This window comes from Eumetopias jubatus, unplaced genomic scaffold (genome assembly GCF_037043125.1).
Source record: "Eumetopias jubatus isolate StellerSeaLion01/CBP00866 unplaced genomic scaffold, mEumJub1_p1.0 scaffold_80, whole genome shotgun sequence".
Lineage (NCBI taxonomy): Eukaryota > Metazoa > Chordata > Mammalia > Carnivora > Otariidae > Eumetopias > Eumetopias jubatus.
The window spans coordinates 649,709-669,867 of record NW_028274886.1 but is presented as its reverse complement, the minus strand read 5'-3'; positions in this window follow the sequence as shown (position 1 = coordinate 669,867).

The window sequence follows — 20,159 nt, the reverse complement described above, 5'->3', positions numbered from 1 at the left end:
TACTGCCTTCTTTTTTGTGTTTAGCTTCTTTTTTTCAACATCTCTGCTTTTGAGCTTAATCCGTGTGGTGTGGATGTGTTTTGTTCCTTTTTATGGTTAACTGGTATTCTGTTGTATGGTATGTTGGTTTATTTGCCTATTGATAGACATTTGGTTTATTTCTAGCTTTGACTATTATCAGTAAAGCTGCTATGAACACTGTGTACATGTCTCTTGTGTAGGAATATGGATTCATTTCTCTTGGGTAAATAGCTAGGCTAGGTAGTATGGTCAGTACTATAGTAAGTGGTTTTATAAGGATCTGCCAAACTTTTCAAAAGTTCTTGAATGATTTTTACACTCCCTCTAGCCATATATGACAGTTCCAGTTTATTGCCATTTGTATCTACAGTTGTTATTTTCATTTTATTTTAGCCATTCTGTTAGATGTATATTGTATTTCATTGTGATTTTAGTTTTTATTTTCCTGAGGACTAATGACGGCAAGCCTCTTTTTCATATGCTCCTTTAGCTGGTTGATATGTCTTCTGTGATGTGTCTGTTGAAATATTTTGCTATTTTTTTTAATTGGACTGTTGTTTCCTTATTACTGAGTACAAAAGTTGTTTGTATATTCTGAATATGTCTTTTTTCAGACATGTGTTAAATATTTTTTTTTGTTCTATTACTTGCCTTTTCATTTTGTAACAAGTGTCTTTCAAATAGGAGAATTTTAAAGTTTTGATGGAATATAAATGACCATTTTCCTCCTTTGATTGGTATGTTGCTGCTTGTTTTATGTAGCAAAGAAATCCTAGTCTACCCCAAGGTCAAAAAGATTTTCACCTTTGTTTTAGTCTAGAAGTGTTATGGATTTGGCTTTTATATTTCAGTTAACTGTTTGTATGGTGTTGTTACGAATCCAGGTTTATTTTCTTTTTCTTCATGTGAGTACCTGGTTCTTCTGACGTAGTTTGCTGGAAATTCTTTCCTTTCCCTGTTGAGATGCCTTGGCAACTTTATCAAAATCACTAGATCATACATGCTTGGGTCTGTTTTTAGACCCTATTCTGTTCTATCTATAAGCCTATTATGTTAATAATATCACACTGTACTGATCACTGGATATTTGAAATCAGGTAAATTAAGTTCTCCAACTTTGTTCTTTTTCCAAATAGTTGTGACCGTCCTAGGTTTTTGCATTAATTTTTTTTTTTTTTTTTTTTAGAATCAGGCTCTCAACTTCTAAAAATTTTGCTAGGATTTTGATTGAGATTGCTTGGCACCTATATATATCAATTCAAGGAGAATTGACACCGAAACAATAGTGAATGTGCAAACCAATTCCAATTATAATCTCTCTTTTTATTTTTAATTTTTAAAAAGATTTATTTATTTATTTTAGAGAGAGAAAGGGGGAGAGAGGGTGGAGGGAGGGGCAGAGGGAGAGGGAGAGAGAAACTCAAGCAGACTCTGTGCTGAGCATGGAGCCGGAGGCAAGGCTGATCTCATGACCCGGAGACCATGACCTCAGCCGAAACCAAGAGTTGGAGGCTTAACCGACTGTGCCACCCAGGTGCCGCATAATCTCTCCTTTTATTAATAAGTTTTAAATGTCTTTTGGCAATATCTTGAAGTTTTCTTCCAGTATACAAATCTTGCACATATTTTCTTAAATTTATCTCCTCAAATATTTCATGGTTTTGGATGCTATTATAAATGGTAGTTTTAGGAGATTTTCATTTCTTTTTTTGTTTTAAAGATTGTTTTATACTTTATTAGAGAGAGAGAGAGAGAGAGAGAGGGCACATGAGCAGAGGGAGGGGCAGTGGGAGAGGGAGAAAGAGAATCTCAGGCAGACTCCCCACTGAGTGTGGAGCCAGTGCCGGGCTGGATCTCATGACCCTGAGGTCATGACCTGAGCTGAAATCAAGAGTCAGTCATGTAGCCAGCTGAACTACCCCGGCGGCCCAAGAGATTTTCATTTCTCATTGTTAGCTAATGTATAGTTTTCTTTGGTTTTTGTTCTCGTTTTTTGCTTGTATATTGAACTTTATCCTCAACTTAGGTAAAGTAACGTATCAGTTTTAATAACCTTTTCCCCTATGATCTTGTCATCTGCAAATAAAGATAGTTTTACTTACGGATTTCTACTATGTATACCTTTTATTTATTTTTGCCCACCTTATTGTCTAGGACCTTCAGTCTAAAATTGAATAGCAGTGGCAAGAGTAGATCTTCTTGCCTTGTTCTTTAACTTAGGGGTAAAGTAGTCATTCACCATTAATTATAATGTTAACTGTAGGTTTTTCATAGATCACTTTATCAGCTTGAGGATCCCTTCTCTTTCTTCTTTCCTAAATTTTTAATATTTTTATCATGAATGTTTGTTGAATTTTGTCAAATGCTCTTTCTATATTTATTGAAATAGTCATAGGTTATTTTTCCTTTGTTCTGTTAATATTTTAAATTGCATTTGGTGAATTTTGGATGTTAAACTTTCATCCCTAGGTTGAACCCCACTTGGTCCTGATGGTTTTTTTAGAATGTATGTATGTATGTATCCATCTGTCTTCCTGAGTTTGATTTGCTAATACTTTTAAAAGGACTTTTACATCTGTGATCAAGAAGGAAATTGTTCAGTTTTCTTTACTTGTGTTATCTCTGCCTGGTTTTCTGATGGGATAGAGTTGATCTCATTAAATGTATTGGATGGTGTTTGTTCCTCTATTTTCTGAAAGAGTTTATATTGGGTTGTGTTATTTGTTTCTTAAATTTTTGATAGAATTTATATAGGCTTCAAGTTTTCTTAGTGAGAAGATTTTTAATTAAGAATAACTAGAATTTGAATGAAAACTTGAAATATTAAAAAAATGAATTTAGCTTTTTAAACCTTTTCAGATTTTTGTGTCCTGAGTCAGTTTTAGCATTTCATGTTTTGTAAGGTATTGATTTTTTCTAAGTTATTAAGTTTAGTGACAAAATTTCTTTTTAATATTGCATTATTATTTTTTTCATTATTGTAAGATCTGTAATGATGTCTCCTCTTTCACTACTGAAATTTGTAATGTGTTTTTTTCTCTTTTCTCGATCAGTCTAGGTAGCAGTTAATCAATTATATTGACTTTTTCAAATATGTAGATTTTGCTTTTATTGATTTTCTCTATTTCTTGTCTGTTTTTCCTTTTATTGACTTTTATTCTTAACTTACATTTTTCTTCCTTTACTTACTTTGGATATACTTTGGTGTTATTTTTCTAGCTTACTAAGGTAGAAGCTAAGATAATTGATTTTGGATTTTTTTCCCATCTGATATTGGCATTTAGACCTATAAATTTCCCTCTAAGCACTGCTTTAGCTGTATCTTGCATATTTTTAAACTTTTATCTTGAAATAATTATAGACTCATAAGAAGTTGCAAAAATAATATCCTTCGTGTACTTTCCCCCAATGGCAACATCTTATATACCTGAGGTACAATATCAGATTCAGGGAATTGACACTTATATATTGATATATTGATATATTGACATTGATGCACTGTTAACTAGACCACAGGCATTATTCAGCTTTCATCGTATTTTTAACATGCATATTTCTGTGTATGTGTGTGTACACTTTTATGAAGTTTTATTCCCTGTATAGATTTGGGTAGTCACTACCACAGTCAAGACACAAAATTGTTTCCTCACTACAAAGAACTCCCTGTACTTCATCTTTGTATTCACGCTCTTTCTCCATCCCACCCCTGTCCCTAACCTTTGGAAACTACTAATCTGTTCTTCATCTGTATCGTTTTGTCATTTTGAGAATGTTATGTAAATGGAATCACATAATATGCAGTCTTTGGAGATTAACCCCCTCCCCCCTCCAAATATAATGTTCTTGAAGTACTTCCAGATTGTTGCAGGCATCAGAAGTTTATTCCCTTGTATTGCTAAGTAGTATTACATTGTATGGATATACCAGAGTTTGTTCAACCACTTACTCATTGAAGGGCATTTGGATTGTTTCCAGTATTGCTATTAAGAATAAAGTTGCTATGAACACTCATGTACAGGTTTGTGTTTGTGTGTGTGTGTGTGTGTGCGTGTGTGTGTGTGTGTGTGTGTGTATGAACATAAAATTTCATTTTCTGGGACAAATGCCTCTGAGTACAACTTTTGGATCATGTGATGGTTGCATGTGATGGTTGCAAGTATAATTAGAAGTGCCAAACAGTTTTCCAGATTGGCTGTATCATTTTACATCACAGCTGGAAATTTATGACTATCCCACGTTTTTACTGTCTTGTATCTTCATTTTCAGTCAGTTTAAAGTATTTTCTAAAATTCCTTTTAATATCTTCTTTGTTTCCTGGGTCTTTTAGAAATGTGGCATTTTATTTACAAATATTTAGGGTTTTTCTAGATACTCCTCTTGCTGATTTCTAATCTAATTTTTTTTGTAGTCAAATACTTTGTATTACTTAAAATTTTTTCTTGTTCACTTGAAATTAGTTTGTATTCTTCAGTTATTGGCTGTGGTGTTCTAAAAGTTTCAGTTAGGACAATTGATTGGTGGTATTAAGTCTTCTATTCTTATTGATTTCATATCTACTTGCTTTATATCGTACAGAGAGATGTGTTGTCTTATTGCTACTTTTAATTCTGTTAATTATTGTGTGCATCCATATGCAGGATTGGTGTGTCTTAATAGATTGACATTTTTATCATTATAAGATGTCGTTCTTCATCTCTGGTTAGTGTTTGTGTAGCATATCTTTTTCTATTCTTTTTCTTTTACCATGTTATATCTTTATCTTTCTTTAAGATTTTAAAATTTTGTTTATTTGAGAGAGAGAGAGCAGAGGGAGAGGGATAAGCAGATTCTACGCTGTGTGCAGAGCCCAATGTGGAGCTCAGTCCCATAACCCTGAGATCATGACCTGAGCCGAAATCAAAAGTTGGATGTTCAACCAACTGAGCCACCCAGGCACCCCAATTTATGTCTTTATCTTTAAAGTGGGTATTATTGTAGATGACATATTGTTAAGGTGTGTTTGTTTTTTTTTTACCCTGTCTTTGCCTTTTAACTGGAATGTTTTGACCATTTATTTATTGTAATTATTGATATGGTTGGGTTTAAATCTATCTTGCTATTAAAAAATTGTTTTTTGTTTCTCTTTCTTTTTTATTAGTTCTGTATTTTTTCATATTCCTTCTTATCTCCATCACTGACAATTCCTATCTGTTTTAATTTTTGTTGTTTTGTTATTTTTTTGATGGTTAATTACCTGGTACCATTTTAATTCCTTCTGAAGAAATTCCTCTAACATCTCTTGTTGCTTACGTTTGCTGGTGTCAAATTCCTTTAGCTTTTGTTTATCAGGAAATGACTTTATTTCTCCTTAATTTGGAAGAATATTTTTTTGGAAGTAAAATTTTAGATTAACAGTCTTTTTTTTCCAGCACTTAAAGGATTTTGTGTTTGGCTGTATAATTTCTGATAAGACATCTGTGCTAATTCTTATATTTCCTCCTCTTTACTTAAAGTTCTCCTACTCTTTGATGTCTCAGTATGGTTTTCATTGTGGTTTTCTTTCTTAAATTTCGTTAAGCTTTTTCAGTCTGCAGGTTTATTGGTTTTTATCAAACTTGGAATATTATCTGGTATTTTATGACATTTCAAATATTTTTTCTGTGTACCTTCCTCTTCAGTTCTGGAACTTCTGGTTATATTACACCACTTGATCCTGTCCCACAGGTAACTGGAGCTCTTTTTTCTAGTCTTTTTTCTCTCTATGTCACTTTGGGTATTTTTTATTTCTGTGTTGTCTAGTACCTTTTCTTCTGCATATTTAGTCAGCTGTTGATCTCATTTATTGAAATTTTCATTTCTGACATACATGTATTTATTTCACCTCTGTAAGTTCCATCTGGTTCTTTTTTAAATCTTCTGTTTATCTCCTACTATGTTCGTGTTGCCTTTTCAATACTTGTACATAGGTATAATAGTTGTCTTAAATCTTCGTTTAGACAGTTCATTATCTCTGCCTTTCAGTCTGTTCCTCTTGACTGTTTTTCTCTTGTTTTTGGTTGCCATTTTTGCGTATATGCTTTTTTGTTTCCTTGTAGGTTTAGTAACTTTAATTGGATGGTAGACATCATAAATATTACAGTAAGTATCTGGATTTTGACATCTTTTACAAGAGTGTTGGACTTTGTTCTTTCAGGCAGATAGGTTACTTGTAGATCAGCTTGGGATTTTTTAAGGGTTAATTTTAAGTTTTTTGGGTTGACTGTAGAGTATCTTTTACTTTAGGGCTAATTTAACCCCATTATTTAGGTGCAGCCCTTCTGCTGTCTCTATTTATTGCCATGGTAGTTCACCTAGGGCTCTCAACTCAGGCTGGTCAAAACTATGTCTCCCAAAGTTTTGTTGAGCCATGAAAATTATTTAGCTTATAATTCTTTGGTCAATTTTCCCTCGTTTCATTGACTTTCATGTGTTGCTTAGAATTTGGCAACAGATGAAGGAGACCCCCAAGCAGATTTTTGGAGCTCTTTTTATGAGTGGCTCTTCTCTTCAGAGCCTTTCTGCATAACTGGGGCTCTTTTTTCCTAGTCTTTTTTCTCTCTGTATGTCACTTGGGGTATTAATTTCCAACTGCTTCAGCCTCTCTGAGCTCTGATATGTTTCAGCAACTCAGTATGCTGTGATGTTCTGCTTGGGTTCCCTCCCTTGCCATGCAGTGTGGAAAGGGCTTTAACTAAGAAATTCAAGACAATTATAAGGCTTTTGACAGTTTTTTGCAGACTGTTGTCTGACGTCAGTTGTTTCATATGTATTTTTTTTCCAGTTTTCTGGTTGTTCACAGTCAGGGGGTAAGTCCTACCTTGGTTACTTCATTATGGGCAGAAGCAAAGGTCTCTTTCCTTTAAAATTTTTAAAATCATAAAATACACATAACAGAATTTACTATCTTAACTATTTTCAAGTGTACAGTTGAGTGACATTAAGTGTATTTACAGAGTTGTGCAACCATGACCACCATCCATCTCTAGACTTGTTTTCATCTTGCAAAACTGAAACTCTGTACCCATTCAATAATAACTGCCCATTTCCCCCTCACTCCCAGCACATGGAAATGACCATCCTACTCTCTGTCTCTATGAATGTGACTACTCTAGGTACTTCATATAAATGGAATCAGATAGGATTTTTCCTTTTGTGACTGGCTTATGTCACTTCCTTTTATTTTTAAGGCAAGTATATCATTTGGTCTTTAATTGTAATGTTAAGATGATGGTTTGCAATACTCAGAACGTTTAAGCCAAAAACTGATAATGGCAGAGTGGGAGGAAGATATGTTGGTGTGTTTTTTAAAATTTGTTTATTTTTTTGGTTGGGGATAGACTTTTGTTTTTATTTCATAGCTTGGCATGTGCTTAATCTCATGTAAGATTCTTTATAAATGTTAGGATGAAGAATTAAACTATAGGACTGCCCACTCATATTCTTTTGGCTTAAAGGACATTGTATGTTCACTGAACTTTCTCTTATAAGTTGAATTTAAATCTTTCCCTGCAAGTGACACCAGTAGAACTGCCTAAGTTTCAATAATCCTTATCTCTTAATTACATATACTTCTGCAGGAACTTATTTTCAAAAAACTTTAATGAAAGAGCTTTGTTGATTTCTCATGATAGCCCTCTTTAAGAATTACTATCATCTTGAGAATTTTGTCCCGATTTCCCATCCAGTATAGAATTTGCCATCCCACTGTGGTATTCTATATATTTGTCTATGATCTCCTGTTAAAATCCAATGTACTTATTATGTTTATGTCTCTCCCTACAAGTCCTGTTCCCTAGATCTCCTTATTTTGCTGTATCAAATCCAAAGTAGAGATTAATTTAGGGAAGAAAGGGCATCATTATCCTCAATTATAAGTTTAAGTCAGTGACTCACCTAAGTCTCAGGTCTACATTTATTGTCTCTACTTCCTTCCTGTTCTTTCTTGAACCCACTGCGTCTGGATTTTTCCCTGTTACTTCACAAAAACAGCTTTATCAGAATCACCAAAGACGTCTTTGACTTTGCCAAATCCAGTGGTCAAGTCTCAATCTTCATCTTACCTGACTTTTCAGCAGCATCTGAATCCAGGTTTTTGCCCCTTCCTCCTTAAAAAACACTTTTCTTTATTTGGCTTCTGGGACACACTTCTATCCCAACCGTTCTCCTTGCTCTCTGACTGCTTCTTCTCAATATGTTTTTGCTGGCTCCTTCCCATATCCCAGTCCTCACTGGAGAGCCCAGAGCTTACTCTTCTCTTTCCGCCTCATTCCCTTAGTGATCCCACCCGGTTTCATGGCTTTAAATACCACCTCTAGATTTTAAGTATATCATTCCAGCCTGAACCGCATCCCCTAAACTCCAGGCTCATATTCATCTACCTACCTAACACTGCCATTCAGCTGTATCATGGCATTTCTTACTTCACATTTGAAAAACGTCGTCATTCTCCCTACCTTACTCCTTCCTCAGTTTTCTCTATATCTGTTGGTGGCAACTCCATTCTTCCACTTGTCAGGCTAAAACCCTGGGAATCGTCTTTGACTCCTTGTTTTCTCTCGTGCCCCATGTCTAATATATCTGCAAATTTAGTCTGCACTTTCTTCACAATATATTCAGGATTTAACTACTTCTTACCACCTCTACTGCTATCAGGCTGGGCCCAAGGCACCTTTATCTTTCCCCTGGATAATTTCATTAGCCTCTTAACAGGTCTCCTTTTTCTTCAGTTTTTGCCTAGTTACAGGTGATTATCCCCACAGTGGCCAGAATGCTCTTTCTAGAAATGTAGTTTACTTCCCTTTCTAGGAAAATGGAGTTGATGTGCTTTTCTTCATTTCTCCCACTAAGTAAAAGTAAAGATCTTAGACATTATATATAAAAGAAATGCAGACTCTGATGAGGAGAAGAAAGACCAGCTAGGGGCTTCAGGACATAAGGAATGACATGATAGTGAATTCTCTGAGTGTTCTTTTTGTTTTAAACATCTTAGCCTCGAATTTGAGAAGATGGTAACCCATAAATAACAACAGGTGCAGAAAACAAAAACAAAAACAAAATGCAACAGAAGCGTGCTTCCTTTAGGCAAAGGACCAGGAAAGAGACAACCTAGCAAAACAGAAAACTTTTAGATAGTAGCTACTCTACTCCAGTTCTTTCTTATTCTTCTGGGACTCTGATAACATGATTCTTTTATTTTTCACAAGATAGAAGAGAATACCTACCAGTTCTGTAAAGGTATTATTGCCTGGATATTAAAGCCAGAAAAAAAGACATTAAAAGACCAACATCCTTTATGAATATAGATACAAAAATCCATAGCAAAATATTAGCAAACAATTCAGCAATATATACAAAGAATTGTATAATTTCAGGGATGCAAGTCTGCCTCAATATTTGAAAGTCCGTGTAATACACCATATTAACAGGCTAAAGAAGAAAAAGTAAATGATCATATCACTCAATTTAATGAAGCATTTGACAAAATCCAACATCGTATAAAGAGTCTCAGAAAACAAGGAATAGAAAGGTTACTCAGCTTGATAAATAGCATATACAAAACCTACAGTTAACATCATATTTAAAATGAAAGACTGAATGATCTCTGCCTAAGATCAGTAACAGGACAAGTATACCTGCTCTTATTCCACATGGTGCTGGGAGTTCTAGACTATGCAGTAAGACAAGACAAGAAAATAAAAGGCTTACAGATCAGAAAGGATGAATTAAAATTGTCCTTGTCTGCAGATGTCATGTAGGAAATCCCAAGGAATTTACAAAACAAAAACAAAATAAACGAGAATTAATAAGTGAGTTTAGCAGTGTTGCGTAATACAAAATAAACGCACAAAAATCAGCCTTATTTTTGTGTGTTATTATTAATGAATATGTGGACACCAAAATTATACTTCCTGAAAAATAAACATGTAGGTATAAATCTAACAAAACATTTATAGAACTTTTATACTGTAAACTACAAAACCCTGATGAAAGAAAGAAAAGTAGATCTACCTAAATAAATGGAGAGATATACTATGTTCATGGATTGGAAAAATCAACACAGTAAAGATGATGATTCTTCCCAAATTGTTACACAGGTTTAAGGTAAATTCTATTAAAAATCATAGCAAAATTTTTTATAGCTATACACAAACTGATTATAAAATACATATGGAAAATAAAGGAGCTAGAATAGCTAAAACAATTTGGAAAAGGAAAATTAAAGGGGGAGGGATCAGTCTCCCTAATTTCCAGATTTTATAGCCACCATAATCAAAACTTTGTGGTACTGACAGAAAGATAGACAGCGAGAGCACTGAACAGTACAGGGAACCTAGTGTAGAAAATAGTATAGAGAATCACACCAATATGCCCAAATGATTTTTGAGAAATTATCTTCTCAAATGATTTTGAGAATTGCAAAAGTGATTCAAGGGAGAAAGGATAGCCTTTCTGACAAATAGTGCTGGAGCGATCAAACATTCATAGGCAAAGAATGAAACTTAATCTAAGTCTCACGCCTATATAAAAATTAACTTAAAATGTATCGCAAACTCAAATATAAAAATATAAAAGTTAGAAAAAAATAGAACAAATGCTTTCATTTTAGGGCAAAGGTTGGGCAAAGAGTACTTTAAGAGAAGAAGTAATAAATTGGATTTCATGAAAAATAAAAACTTTTTCTCTGCAATAGAAAAAGGAGGATGAAAAGACAAGCTACAGTCTGGGAGAAATACCGAGAAAAGACTGATAATGGAATATATAAAGAATTGTCAAAACTCAACAGTAAAAAAACCAAACAATTCAACTAGAAACTGCACAAAAGACATGAAGATGAAATTTCACCAAAGAGGAGATCTAGATAGCAGATAAGCACATGAAAAGATACCCAATATCATGAGCCATTCAAGAAGTACAAATTAAAACCACAATGAGATATTATGATACACACATCAGAATGGCTATGATAAAATGAATAGTGATAATAGCAGATCATGGTGAGGATGTGGAGGAACTGGATCTCATGCACGGCTGGTGGGGATGTAAAATGGTACAGGCACTCTGGGAAACAGTTTGGCAGTTTCTTATAAAATTAAACTTGTAACTACCACACAATCTAGCAATAAAAGCTCCTGGGCATTTATCCCAGAGAAATGAAAACTATGTTCACACAAAAGCTATTCACAAGTGTTCACGGTAGGTTTATTTGAAATAGCCAAAATCTGGAAACAACTCATATGTTCTTCAGCGGGTGAACAGTTAAACAAACTGTGGCACATCCATTCCATGAAATGCTCCTCAGCAACGAAGAGGACTGAACTGTACACATGGGACAACCTGGATGAATCTCCAGAGAATTAGGGCGACTGAGAAAAGCCAATCCTAAAAGGTTGCATACTGTATTATTCCATTTATATAATATTCTTGAAATAAGAAAATTATAAGAAATGGAGGACAGATTGGTGGTTGCCAGGGCTTCAGCAAGAGATGGGAGTGGGAGGTAGTGACTGTAAACAAGAAACATGAGGGACCCTTGTGGGAGTAGAAGTGTTCTACATCTTGACCGCGTCAGTGTCAGTATCTTGTTTGGGATCATGTTCTATAACTTTGTAAGATGTCGCCCTTGGGGGAACTGGGTTAAGGGTACCTGGATTACCTCTGTATTATTTCTACAACTCCATGTGAGTCTACAATTATCTCAAAATCTCAAAAGTTTAATTAAAAAATATAGGTTAGATCATACCATCCCTGTGTCCAAAACTCTCCACAGTCTTCCCTGTGCCCCTCATGGTATAAGGCAAAGTGGCACTGAGCTTCACATGACCTGGTCTCTACAGGTTCTAGGGTTTACTTCCTGCCACTTGCCCCAGCTGACTTTGTTTAACCACATCAGCATCCTTGCTGTTCCCCACACACCAAATGCATAGTCAAAACTGAAACTCATTTTACTCCCCCTTTTACTTTGGTTTCTAGGAAACTTACATTTTGAGACAAACAATTTTTAAATTCAGATTTATGGAGTACCTTTCAAGTGCTAGGATTCTAGGTGCTTGGGCACTGTCAGTGAACAGATCAGTTAGAAACCCTGCCCCGAGGAGCCTTACATCCTGTCAAGGGGAGATAGACACAGCATACAGGGGCTGTAATAAAGGAGCATGTTGTGATAGAGGACAGAGCAGGGTAGGGGAGATTAGGAGTGCTGGCCATGGGAGGGTAGGGCTGCCCTTGTTGAGCCGGGGACATCTGAGGACAGACTTGGGGCAGGCAAGGAACTTAGATGAGTGGATATTTGGGAAAGAATGCCTGAGAGGCAGGGACGTAGTTGCAGATGCCAGGGACAGCCAGAGAGTGTGGGTGGCGGGGCAGAGTGGAGGGTGAGGAGATGGTGGCTGAGAGCTGAGGGCAGTAGGGGCACGGAGGGTAAGCAATTGATGGGCCTTGGAGGTCAGGGGGAGAATTTGGCTTCTACTCTGTGGGAAATAGAGCTATTGTAAGGTTTTGGGCAGGATGGGGACATGAATGGATTTAGGTTCTAACAGGATGACTCCGCTGCTCTTTCAGGGCACAAGGACAGAAGAAGGAGCCCATTAGGAGGTCATCCCATTGACACGGGAAAGGGTGATTGTGGTGTGCACCAGAGTGGTGGGGTGTGAAGGGTCGGATGCTGGATATGGTTGACGGTAGAGCTCACAGGGCTTGCTCACAAACATAGACTTGTGACATGAGAAGGATGCCTGGAAAGGTGGCATTTTGTGGTCGGGATGGAGAAACCATAAGGGGCTTCAGGTTGGGAAGGGTGGGAGGCTGAAGGTTCCTGTTTGGACCTGTCATATTGGAGGTAGGAACAGGCCATTTCATGTGGGTTAGAACTGCATTTCGGTGGGTGGACGGGGTTACCGAAGGGGGCACAGAGGGGCAAGGACCTGGGACTGACGCTGGGGCATCTGGCGTCAAGAGGTCAAGGAGAAGACCCACGTCCATCAGAGTGAGAAGAGCAGCTCGTCGGGTGGCAGAGAACCGAAGGGGCCCTGGGCAGATAGGATGACACGGGTCAGATGTGGGGAACACTTGAGAGGACACTGGCAGCAGGACCGGGGCAACATGGAGTGGCTGGTGGCTGGGAGAAGGGCAGGCAAAGCCTGGCCGGAGCAAGCGGAGACAGCGAGGAGGGTGGGCATGTTTTCCCGTGGAAAGAATAAGGGCACATGGCAGTGGCTGGTGTGAGCTAGCTCACGTTTGCTGTGGTCAGCCAGCTTGCTCCCGACTGGCGGCTGCAGGGGCCCTCCTGCCCCCGTCCACCCACACTTCCTCTGACGTAGGCGCCCAGAGCGGCTCCCGGGAGCGCTGTCTACAGCGAAGGCCGTCATCAGATATGGGAAGAAGGTAGACATGGAGACATAAAACACTGTCTGAATGAAGGGCAATCATATTTGAAGTAATTTGAAGATTGACAGGAAATTCATAAAGGGGATATGGAGTTCCATTTACAAGAGCGGGAGATTGCCTTGTCCATAGCTTCCTGACCTCTGGAAGAACAGAAGTTGCTGCTGGCAGAGTTCCCAAACATGAAAATGTAAAATGGAATTGAATAATCTCTCTTAAATCAATTTTGTGAGCCAAATGACCTACAGAGGGAAGTGATACAGTGCAGGTAGACGATGCTGCGCTCCATCTGCTGAATACATTATGACAATTGAGTGTGGAGAGATAACCAGATACTGCTTGCCTTCGGTTCCTGGGAGTCTGGTAACGCCCTTTCCTCAGCCTCCCCAGAAGCTGTCTTGGGGAGGCGGGCCTCTTTTTCTGGCTTTGGTGAGGTGACTGCATCCTCTGTCAGCAGGGCCCCCTGGGGCGGGTTTGGAGGGGTGCTCTGGCCCTGCGGCAAGGCCTCTGCCTGCACTTATTAGCACTGGTTGTTGCTGTCTCTGAGGCATGGTTCTAGACTTTGCTTCCTGCTGTCCTTTCCATGATCAGCCAGGTGCCATGGTTAACCATGGGGACGAGCAGGGATGCTGCTGGTGGCACTTAATTCAAGGAGTGTCTTCGACTGGAGGCTCACCCGGGCAATGGCTGTGGGCATTGTGGTGCTTTCCTTTAGTGGCACAGTTAGACCAGGCACAGCGGGAGTCAGACTGGGGGGCAGGTGGGTGAGGGACCAGCCGGGGCCATAGCAGCACACCAGCCAAGGTGCCTGGGACACTCATGTCACCCATCCTGAGCTCCCTCAGCTGGACGGTCCCCCGGTGCACATGGAGGAAATATTTCTCAGTGCACCTTAGGGAGCTTGGCAGTTAGTGGCTGTTTTTTTATTGGATTCTCAGGATGACTGAGTACATGTTTCCACCTGGTTTCATGCTTTCAAGGCATTTCAGAGCTTTCTTGGCTGTGTGGTTGGCAGAGAAAGTGCCTGACAGTGCAGGCCTGTGCTGGGGATACCTGGGCACCTATGGTTGCCACTAGCCAGGAGTCTGGAGGTGTTTTCTGTAAAGGTCCCCGTAGTAAATATTGTAGGTATGTGGGCTGCATGTAGTCTTTGTTATGTTCTTTTTCTCCCCCCCTTCAACCTTTGAAAATCACAAAAACCATTTTATCTCATACGCGGTACAAAAGCAGGTGGCAGGCTGTAGTTTATTGACCCCTGCATAAGCCAAGCAGGCAGAGATAAAATGCCGGCTTGGCCTTAGCTTCACGAATTTGGTCCACTTAGGAGTGGGAGAGGCGCAGAGAATGTTCTGGTGTTGGGACCGACCGTTGCTTTTGTCTGTGTGCATGTTGTCTGCCTGGCTTAAAGACTCTTCCACTATTCTGGATGCCCGCTCTCCAAGCAATCACCTGCACCATCTTGTTAGCAGCATTGTGTTTTAGAAAATCTGCCTCATTACTGCAAAAACAGTGGTAATGAATTTCAGCAGATCCTTTCTCCTGGAACAGTGTTTCTTCACCCTGACTGCACATGAGAGTCCCCTGGGGGGCTTTTGCAGTGCAGTGATGCAGTCAGGCCTCGTCACATCTACGAGATGGTTCCTTCCTTCTGTTGTGCGCTGCCTGTGTGCCCGACGGGGCAGGTTTCCTAGTAGCCAGAGTCCAACACGCTGGCGTGTGAGAAGAGCTCACTGTTGCCACTCGTGTGGGCTTTTCCCTTCTGTCGCCAGTCCCCTCACCCCTCCACCCGGTTCCCCCTTTGTTCCCCCAGCCCCCTGCCCCATGCTGTCAGTGCTCTAGGATGAGGTAGTTTTGCCTTAACCAGCAAGTGCTGGTTCAGTTAGCACAAACCCCAAATGGTATGGGCTGGCCTTTTAGCTGCTTAGATGAAGTCGTAGCCCAGAGGAGGGGGGAAGGGCTGGCCACCCTGAACCCGGGGTGAGCTCACTGGCTTTCAGAAGATGTCAGAAAACACCACCGAATTCCTCTTCTCTTTCTTCTTCAATCTGCTACTGTTCCAGTTCCCAGTGGGACTTACAACTAGGAATTGGGTGTTTGTTTATTAAAAAAAAAAAACCCAGAATATTTATCTCTGCAAACTTTGATCCAACAGAGGAGAAGGTGCTTAGAGGGAGGCTGGTAAAAAGAGGACAGAAAAGCTCATGGTTGTGAGACTTGTCAGCTCACTTACTTTTTTTCTTTTTTTACAACTTTTATTTCTAGGCCCCTGAAGCCAGTCTCTGTTTACTCTTCCTGCCGACTGAATGTGCCTATGTGTTAGTAACAGCAGAGGTGGGAAAGAAAGCATGCTTTCTGTTCTGAAATATTCCCTCATAGAAACCTTGAAATTGAAATCCTTTTTCATCTCTAGGGATCTAGGCCAGTGTTTCTCAAACTTTAATGTGCACGTGAAGCACTGGGATTTTAGAAATGCAGATTGTGGGGCGCCTGGGTGGCTCGGTTTTTAAGTGTCTGCCTTCGGCTCAGGTCATGATCCCGGAGCGTCGGGATCAAGCCCCTCATCAGGGCTCCCTGCTCAGCGGAGAGCCTGCTTCTCCCTCTGCCGCTCCCCCTTGTTCTGCTCTCTCTCTCTCCCTCTCAAATAAATAATAAAATCTTTTTTAAAAATGCAGCTTGTGATCCAGTAGGTTTGAGGCCTGTGAATCTGCATTCCCGGTGAGCTCTTCTGGCCCCACTTTGAGCGGCTCTGGGCCGTTGCACATGATCCTCCTCTGAGGCATAATTAGATCAATTCCGGAGGGCACTTGGCAGTTACAGTTGTATTCTTAGGAGCAGGGAATCCAAATGATGGAGGTGGTAGTCCTGCTTCACCCTGTGCTGCCTGCCTGTTAGGCTCCTAGAGGGGGATCAGAGAGTGGGGCTGTCGCTGGTGTGTGGAGACAGGTGGTCAGAGGGGTGATACCCTGAACTGTCCGCTAGGCTGCAGTGTGCACAGGAACACGCGCTGCCTGTGACTGCTCACGCAGCCCCGGGAAGCTGGCTGCCCCTCGGTGAGGAAGACGGAGAGAGACAAGTCGGGAGGCTTGTCCCTGGTGAATGTGTCAGGATTCAGCCCTGGCTTCTCTGACTGCTGAGGCTGGCCCTGCTTCACCAGTGAGTGACAGTCATGGTGGTTGTGTGTGAAGGATCATACTTAGGGTCCCAGCTCCATTACCGTGAGGGGAGGGATGGGGCTCGCCACCAGAAGCTGTTCCCGCAGAGGCTGGGGCCACCTTGTAGGAGGAGGTGGCAGTAGGAGGATGCCCGAGGCAGGTAGGTTAGGTGACTTCTAAAAATCCCCTCCAGTTCTCCTGGGAGACTTTTGGAACCCTGCATACCAAACCCCATGTTGATCGAGAAGCCAGGGAGGGGACTATCACTGTTTTCCTGCTCCAGGTTTGAGAACTGTAGAACTTTTAGAAACTGAATTGGGATTTTCCTAATATTTGGTAAATAAAGGGAAAAGGATCACTTGCAAAACGTAGTTTTATCTGAGTAATCTTAATGAAAATAGAAAAAATCAGTCTCATTTGAGTGGAAAAAGAAAAGCCAGCAACTCTAGCTTATGTGTGTGTGGGGGGGTGGGTATTTAATATAGTAAAGGGTTAATCCTTTCAAAGGTTCAGAAATACTTTTAGGGAATTAATGTCTGGGATCTAATGGCATATTGATGATTGTGAGGCATGTGGTTCTGTAAAAGCTTTTAGACTCTGGCTCTGTTTCAAGGGCACAGATTCAGAATGATTCCTGATCTTTCTCCATGTAGGAAGAGTCCTCTGTTCCCCAGGAGCATTTGCACTGCTCACAAAAATGTCTGCTTGACCAGTGAGCTCTGCTCGCAGCTCGGCGATGCCCTTGCTGGCAGGCCACTGCGTTGTATGCCTGGCTGTGCTCAGAGAGGCCAAGGGGCCTGGAGCAGAACGCAGCCTGGAAGGAGAAGCTGGCCCCCACTTTGGTGCCTGGCGGGTGGGACGGCCTCCACTGCTTGCTGGCTGTGAAGCCTCTGGGCCTCAGTGTCCACATCTGCAGAGTGGGAACAATAGTCCCTGTCTTGCTGAGGTGGTGTGAGGAGAGCGGCAGTGTATACACAACGTCTAGCTGTTGGCGCTGCTCAGTAAAGGGGGCTGCTACTGAGGCCATGACCAGCAAGGCAGAAGAGAGTTTCGGCGTGTCCAGACCTGAAAGCCTGCCTTCTGGAATATTCAGTGTCCTATGCTGAATATTCAGTGTCAGATTTAGAACTACTGTTGAGGCAAAGCTAGCACTGTTCTGCGTCCGTTACAACTAAGCCGATCAGAGAGAAATCCCTTGCTTAGATACACTGCAAGGTACATGGTGGCCCAGATGATAAAATCTTGAGCCTTTCCTATAAACTTGGACCTTCTAGCAGAAACACCTTCTCTGTGACTCTGCCATATCAGTGTTGGAAGCGACCAGACAATATTTCGGAATCCGACAATGCTGCGAGAAAGTTGCTGTTTTCCCGCCACAAGCGGACTAACGAAGTCTTGGTGACCTCGGTCTTTTTTCCTTACTTACTGGTTTTCTTAAAAAATAAGCCTCTTATTTTAGAACAGTTTTAGATCTGCAGAATTATTATAAAGATAATACAGAGAATCTCTGTGTACCCCACAGCCAGTTTAATATTGTACAGTGTGTTTGTCATAATTAATGGACCAATATTGACATATTACTATTAACAAAGGTTCATACTTCAGATTTCTTGAGTTTTTCTCTAATGTCATTGTTCTGTCCTACAACCCCACCCTAGAACCCCACCCTAGAACCCCACCCTAGAACCCCACCCCACACATAACATTCAGTTATCGTATCTCTTTAGGCTCTTCTTGGCTAGGACGTCTCTTCAACTTCCCTTGTTTTTGATGACCTTGATAGTTTTGAGGGCTACTTGAGGGATTCTGTAGAATGTTCCAATGTTCCTCTATTGAAATTTATCTGATACTTTCCTCAGGATTAGCCTGGGGGTGTAGGTGTTTGGAAGGAAGACCACAGAGGTGAAGGCATTTTCATCACATATTAAGAGTATGTATATCTATGTATATATATGTACACGTACATGTATATATGATAGCATATAGCTGTCACCTGGCTGGTCGCTGTTGACACGACGGTGGCCATCTGGCTGTGGTGTGTGTGTCAGCTGTCTCCAGTTCACACCTGCTCTTTCCCCCTGCCCACACTGTCTTCTCCGGGAGAGTTGCTTGCTATGCATGGGGCGTGCTTGAGCCGTGAGGGCCTATGCTCCCCTCCCTGACCATGGAGTAGCTTCAGAAATGATTTAGAACTATCTGCTTAGGAGATTCATCTGCTCTCTCCCATTTGTTTATTTTTTCAGTCATTTGTTCATATCAGTATGGATCATGGATATTCATTCTAGACTTTGGTTTATGGTCCTATGCTGCTTTATTTGCTCTGTTGCTCAGATTGGTCCAGCTCAGGCTGATGTCCCGTCCTTTCCATTGGCTCTTGCGTCCCTCCAGTAGGCCCCCTCATTGTGTTGTTCACGTTTGTTTTGCTTTGCTTTGTTTTGTTTTGTAAGCACCTCTTTTCTTTCTGGTGCTATGAGACACTCCAGGCTCATTGTGTGTATATCCTGCCCCCGGCCCTAGAATCAGGACCTGGTCCCTTTTATTGAAGAATGGTATAAGAAGTCATTACTGAGGTGCTCTTGGCTGACAGAGCAGAGGAGATACGTGTGTATATGTTAGCCTGTGTATACTCAGCGTTTCTATAAATACTTCCATATGTAACCATCTGTGTCTACACTGAAGCTAAACATGAGTTCTTGCTGAATCCATCACCACACGGGTCATTGCAGCCTCCTCCTCTTGCTTAGGTATAACATCCTCCGACAGTGAGACACCTGGCTCCCACCTTCTGCCATCCACTCAGGTGCTCAGCTCCCAGGTACATGGACAGCAGCAGTAGAATTAACTGGCACCCCCTGGGAAGCCCCCTTATCAACTGGAGTACGGTCCTTGAGTTCAGTCCCCTGCTCCTTACAGACTGCACTCAACTGCGGGGGCTTAGGTCAGCACCTTATTCCCCACTCTCTTCAGGGAGCTTGTTCCCTACATTTGTAATACAGTTAAGAGTCTTCCATTGCATTCCACATTCCACCCTGGGATTCCCCTGACATCCTAAATGGCTTTTTAAAAAATCGCATACATTAAGGTTTACTTTTTGTGCTGTAAAGTTTTATGACTTTTGACAAATGCTTACTGTCTTGTAGTCCCCATCACTGTGTGATACAGAATGGTTTCACTGCCCTGAAAATGCCCTGGGCTCTGCCTATTCAGCGCCTTGCCCGAGCCCCGGATAACCACCGGTCTGTTTTATATCTCTGCAGTTCTGCCTTGTCCAGAATTGTCATATAGTTAGAATAATATAGTGTGTAGCTTTTACAGACTGGCTTCTGTCACTTAGCAATTTGTATTTAAGCTTTGTCTGTGTGTGTGTGTGTGTGTGTGTGTGTGTGTGTGTGTGTGTGGCTTGATAGGGCATTTCTTTTTACTGCTGAATAGCATTCTGTTGTATGAATGTACCACGATTTGTTGATCCATTCACCTATTGAAAGATGTCTTCGTTGCTCCCAGTTTTTGGCAGTTATGAATAAAGCTGCCTAAACATTCATGTGCAGGTGTTTTTTTGGACATAAGGTTTCAGTTCATTTGGGTAAA